At 39.4% G+C, this 6558-nt stretch overlaps 1 long non-coding RNA gene across 1 annotated transcript; it reads right to left on the bottom strand.

The window, feature by feature from the left end:
* Positions 1-670: 670 nt before the first annotated feature.
* LOC104863943 lies at positions 671-5810 on the bottom strand. Its single transcript, XR_780733.1, has 3 exons — positions 5711-5810; positions 2056-2134; positions 671-1306 (listed from the first exon to the last, which is right to left on the bottom strand). It is a non-coding gene; the product is annotated as an uncharacterized LOC104863943 (long non-coding RNA).
* Between the last annotated feature and the right edge of the window lie 748 nt (positions 5811-6558).

Here is a 6558-nt window from a genome sequence, read left to right as displayed (position 1 = left end):
GTTCACTTATTAGTTACCCTTATTACATTCTCAGCAATTTTATGTCTTTGTTCACCAAAAATATTCAAAGGATATTTATTCCAATTTACTAAGATAATTCAGCATTTTCTTAGAACCTCTGAATGTCTCACTTTATTAGCAGAGGGACACAGAAACAAAAATTGTCTGCCTAAAATGGCTGAGATTCCTGTCAAATGGAAGATGTGACCAAACATAGGTAACTTATAATATGTCAATGGTAGTTTAAAGAACTGTAGTGAGCCCACTGCTCCCATCAAAGTCTCTAAATGAGCATACAATGTAAGAAAGTCGATCTATTTGTTAAGTAACTACAACCTAAAGGCAATTACCTGTGTCTCAAATACCCACTTCTAATAAATGCTGCTGAGGTAGTAGTTTCTCTTTCCATTCTGTTGGTTTGCTATTAGAGTCTGAAAAACTAGGAGCAGGCAGATTAAAGTAGAAAGGACATACAGTATACTTTGGAGTATCATTTTCAAAAGCCCAACACATCTACTTTCCCAGATAAGCATTCCCTTTGGATCCTGCAAGGAGTGACGGGCACAACAATACATTTACAAGAGGATAAGAGACCTGAGAAGGAATCCTGGCAGAAGTTATTTCTGAATTTGGCTTAAGGGATAAAGACTTGGCAGCAGGACTAGGGGGAGGTTGTCATCCAGAGAGACAGAGAGAAATCAGAACACAGATGCTATTATGTGCAATGCTAAAATGTTTGGACTTCATCTGTACACAGGAAGGAAACATCTAGTGGTTATAATTAGCAATCATTTAAAGAAGAGCATTTCGGTGGTAGCAGAGATGATACTGGCAGGAAGGCAGTGGAGGAAGGAGCAGCAGTCAAGCCAAGCAAGTGGAATGTACATTCATTGTGCTCCTCGGATGTTCTTTAGTTTTCCAATGCCTTACATGCCTCGAGGTATATCATAGCTTGTCCTGTGATGGAGCATGTGACACAGACTGGTCCACCTTGCAGATTCTTCTCACTATAAAGTTATTTTAGAGTTGTTTGTACCTCAGTGAAAATAGTTGGAGGTGTTGCATCTTTGCAGAAGTCTTAAAAGTTGTCACAAACATTCCCCATTTGGCAGAAGCAAAATTTGAGGTCATCTTACTGGATCTGTTTTCTCAAATCATTGTGGCTGTTTGATGACAGGAAGTAGATCTTGTGTTCTTTTATGATGGGCCATAAAAACAACCACTCGTTTAATAAGATAATGTAGCCAGGGCCTTGGATGCTTCTATGGTTAATGAATGTGTCAGGATTCTTTCCAAATCAGGAACTCTGAACAGGAGGCAAACAGTGATGTTTAAACAATGAAGAATTTTAAATCAGAAATTAATGAGGTGGAGAATTGATGCTTCTAAACGAAAAGAATCTCATAACCACCACCCCCAATCAAACAATTTCTATTCAAAATGACTTTTTCTGATGGAAGGAAATTGGAGTTTCTTCCATACAACTAGTCTATCCAAATTTAAGTGTACCCTACACCCCACCCAACTCCCAACCCCCCCCTCACACATGCACACACACACACACACACACACCCCAATTGGAGGTTTGCAGAAGCCAATTTCCAGAGGAGGAAGATGTATTGTGCTTTCTAGAATTATTGACCACTGTGAAACCCAACCAACCTCAAGCAATTTCTCGTATTTAATGCTCATTTCTCAAGCCTTGGCCCTAAGCACAAAGCAATATTTCCTCTTTATGCAATTTACTTCTTTCAGAACTTTGAGGAATGATGTAAACAAGTCCCTCGGCTTCTGGTTTTTACTAAGCCTGAACATTAAACATTTCATCTTGGACTGGACTAGTCTTAATCAATATGTATACATTGGAGACTTTTGTTTCCTAATTGTCCTTAATTATAGTTCTTTCACACTTTCCAAGAACTCAAATGACAAAGTGAAGAGACAGCACTAGTTTAAAATTAGACTGTGTACAAATTGAATATAAGGAAAAGATAAATCATAAAGCTTCTCATGCATGGGAAAGGAAAGAAGAGGAGAGGAGTGGAGAGGAGATACCTCAGGAATTTATTAACTGTTAAGTACTTGAGTGTTCATTTTCAGGTAGGTCTGTATCCATCAAAATCGTAACTTCTCCCTTCAAAGCAAAAGCATAAACATAAAAAAGATTTGTAGGAATAAAGCATAAATAGTAAATCTGTGAGTTACAAACATCCCAGTTGGGAACTTTCACAGGTACACTGTACCACACACCACATCCTTCCCACCTTTACATTTATCTTTTATTTCCAAACTAATGACAGATAGTTCTCAAAATATCAGGTTTTCTGTCATCAGATTCCATACTCAATTTATTGTATTCAGTAATGTACTGGTTGGTTCCAAAAGTAAAAACTTTTCTGCAACACAGGAGTTACACTGACTACTAAAGTATTTTAATAAGTTAATTACCAACTGTTTGGTAATGGTCATATTTCTCAGAAAAATATTCTTACATATTAAAGTTGGGTATTTCTGGCCAAGGATTTAGCTCAGTGCTTCTATTGCCTGTCTTGTAAGCACAAGGACCCAAGTTCGATCCCCAGTACAAAAAAAATGAAAAATTGAGTATTTCTTCTCAAAGTATCTCCACCAGTGTCTTATCTTCACTCATCACTCACTGTGGCAGATTTATGTCTGACGAGTTACTGTCATCAAATACAAATGGGCACCCATTCACTCAGCATGTCCCTCACATAGACTGTAATGCTTGTGAAGTTCTCAATAGCACCAAAAAGCGGAAAAATGGTCTTCAACCACGTTCATGGCATTCGTTGAAACCCAGTGTGCATGAGAGGTGTCAGTAATGGAAGTCAACTGGTCCCATGAACAGCAGGGAAGTAGAAGTAAGGACTGACAACTGATCATCCTTAGCAGCCATGTTTGAGCCTACTGAAATCTTCAGATAACAGTATACTTATTTTAGTTTTGGGCTGTTCTTAGTACATATTTGAAACACTTCTTTTCTTCCTTTTAATTGTCTCCTAAAGCTCAGTTTGGGAAATATTTTGAGAACCCTAGTGCGCAATACAATGAACAGTAGTCTGGCTAGATTTAATTGATGCTTATTAATTACTGGGTGAATCCTAATGAGATTTACTTGACAATGAAGTAGTTTGTCTTCAAGTTTCAAATATAAGGGTCATTTTTCATGGTGGTACAGAGGAGAGAGCATGGGGGATGTTTTAGAACCCAAGATATAGCCTGCATAGCATGAAATTTCCCTTGGATGCATTTCAGGGGCTGATTCTCAATATTGCAGGGGCAAAACTTTGGTTTTTGTGAGTCCTTCTATTTTATGAGTTGATTCATATTAGCAAGGATATTACTGAGCACTCATTTCTAATGACAGTTGTGAGAGGCTGTCAGGTTGACCAGTAAATGCATGTTGGCAAAGCCATACATCCTTTCCCTATAGGAAGACTATATCAAGTTGGCTTTATCTGAAGGCTGTTTGGTATGCAGTGGCTCAGATTTTTAAAAAAAGGATTATTATATGGTTTGATGAAAACAGCACATTTCTATAATAAATGCACTTGCCATACATCCTTTCCCTATAGGAAGACTATATCAAGTTGGCTTTATCTGAAGGCTGTTTGGTATGCAGTGGCTCAGATTTTTAAAAAAAGGATTATTATATGGTTTGATGAAAACAGCACATTTCTATAATAAATGCACTTTCAGATGGACTGACTCCTGACCTTGCCTATTTGAGCAGTGAATAAACTGCTCCTACTATTGGAATTTTATTTTTCACCCTTACAGAATGTATCTACTTATACAGCACAATACAAGTGCATTGGCTTCAACTTTGTGAGTTCCCACCCTGATTTTCTGTGTGCCAGATAAGATATGGAAGGAGAAACTGGTAAATTTTTTCCCACATTGTAGGTTGTTTCTTTGTTGGTGGGTGCTCTTGCACTGCAAAAACTTTTTAATACAATTAGACACCAGTTATTGATTCTTTGTGCAAGATCTCATGCTGGTGAGGATTTGTTCATAAAGTCATTTATTTTCCAGAAAGTTTAGTGTTTCTGCTTTGATATTTAGATCTTTAATCCACTTGGATTTTAGTTTAGTATATGGTGAAAGATATGAGTCTAGATTGGTCAACCACTGTGGAAATCAATATGGGGATACCTCAAACAACTAGGAGTAGAGGTCCAATTTGATCCAGCCATTGCTCTGCTGTGTATCTTTCCAAAAGACTTAAAAGAATCATACCACAGTGATATATGCACACCCATGTTTATAGCAGCACGGTTTGTAATAGCTAAAACTTGGAAACAACCTAAATGCCCATCAACTGGAGAATGAATAAAGAAGTCATGGTTTTTCTCTAAAATAGAGTACTACTCAGCCATAAGGAATGAGAAATTAGAAAGATTTATAGCTGAATGGAGGCACATTGAGGCGATACTCTTAAGTGAAATAAATAGGACACACCTGAGTAAATACCAAATAGTTTCTCTGGTGTGAAAAACTGAAAGTGTAAATAAGGTTCAAATGGTATAATTGAGAGGGTGAAATTCGAAGAAAATGGCTAATGGGGAAGTGGAATGGGGAGGGGAAAAGAAATAAAGGAAAAGAAGTAATGTGAAAAAATGGAAACAAAGTCTTTGTAAATAGGGAAGGGTGAAGGGGGTGAAGGGCGGGCAGGGGTATGGGGAAAAATAAAAACCAAGACCTGTCATGTAAAGGTACAAGACCTCAGTGATAAATGTAACTGTGAAGTTTGCTTTAAATGTACCAGTAAAATTAACGGGGCGGGGGGAAGATATGGAATCAGACCCTCTATTCATCACAGGGCCTGAAACCCCCTTCTGAGGTGTTGCTTACATCCTGCAATGTTCTTGTACCACACATTCTTGCTACCTTGGCTACAGCTGATTAGGACCAGGAGGAATGGGCCTGCAACTCAAAGGCAGAGATTTCTGCACTGGCCAGATGCCTACAAAGCAGCTTGAAATGAGAGTCTTGTCCAAGAGAACGCTATGCGCCAGTGACTTTGCCAGTCTAGACCTGTTCATGCGGTGCATTCAGAGGAGACACGCAGAGAAGGAGTCTTCTGACAGTGAGGTCGACTGAAGCGAATAGTACTTTACAAGAAAGCAGAGGAAGGAATCTGAGGAACCGAAGGTCATGAGTTCCTTCAATAAAAAAACCAGGTCAAAGGAACACCAAACTGAGTCGACAATACTAGGTAAAGAAGAAGCAGTAGAGCAGAATTCTAGATTTATGCTAACAGCAAAGCCTGTAGGATGGCTATCGTTTGGATCTAGAATGGATCTAGAGTAGAAGGTGATTCCGTCGTGGCAGCAGCACTGTATGTGTGCGTCAGTGGATTCAACCCATTAAGGTGCTGTTAGTAGGCGGGGCCCGGTGGGAAGAGGGTGTGCACCCTGGAAGGCTGTATCTCCTTCAGGCTGCTCCCTTCGCTCTCTGTTCCTTGGCTATAAGGGATGAACAGAGAAGAAGCCTCTCGTCCTTTCAAATTGTCGGTATCGGAGTATTTTGTCCTAACAATGAGGAAAAGGGCAAATTCAGGGACTGAGCGAAGGAAGCACAGTTCTCAGGAGAACCTGCTGCGTCACATCTCAAATGCTTCTCTTCGACCCAGAGTGGCTTCCAGGGTCTATCAACCCTGAGAAAGCTTCGACTGTCTTTTACGTACCTGTGATTCCTTGTAACCACGGTCCATGACTTGATGAAACCTAAGTGAATCGTCGCTTTTAACCTTCTGGAAAGAGTCTAATGAACACTTCTGTGATTAGCACTTGTTCACCTTTACCGAAACGTCACAATCTCCTCTGTAGCACCTGTCGAAGCTTAAACCTGCAGTCCACCGACGCCGCGGGGGACTTCACACGGCAAGCTATCCAAGATCATATGATGTCCACAGTCTCGGGCGGCACCTAGCTGCAGCCCTAGTGGACTAACTCATGGAGAGGCAGATTCCCTCCTAACTGCTCATTTTCTTTACAAACTGAATTTTAAAGTCCAGAATATTTTTGCTCTCATATTAATTATTAGGACAGCAGTCTTATCCTTTAAAGGTAGTGGCAAGACTGCTTTCAATGACTAGAGATCAAAGCTTTAAGGAGTGACTTGTACTTGAAGTAACATAACCTTGCTCTAATTATTAGTCATTTGAAGCCAAATTAAGCAGAGATTGATTATGGCTGCAGTCAGTCTTCCGACCAAAATGTAGCAGGTTGTTTATCCTTAAATTTAGACATCATTGCCTGATTATTCATTCATGCATTTATAGCAACAAAATTGCACTTAAGCATTATCCCACTTTTAATCATATGATTGCTATACGAAGGTACCCGTGCTTTACCCATCTGTCACCCAATGTGATGCCCACATTCCAGAGTCGAAAAAACAATTGGAAATGGTGGACAATGTGAAAGCACTCTCAGATGATAAAATGAGAAGAAGAAGAGTGATTTTAGTTGCTCACATTTTTCATCACAATAGAAATAGAACTAAGGTAGGTTATGACTCTCATCTCTTTAT

Source organism: Fukomys damarensis, unplaced genomic scaffold (assembly GCF_012274545.1).
Source record: "Fukomys damarensis isolate Sample0158 unplaced genomic scaffold, DMR_v1.0_HiC HiC_scaffold_14, whole genome shotgun sequence".
Lineage (NCBI taxonomy): Eukaryota > Metazoa > Chordata > Mammalia > Rodentia > Bathyergidae > Fukomys > Fukomys damarensis.
Note: the sequence above shows the minus strand (reverse complement) of the source record. Positions and strands in the feature narration are given on the sequence as shown.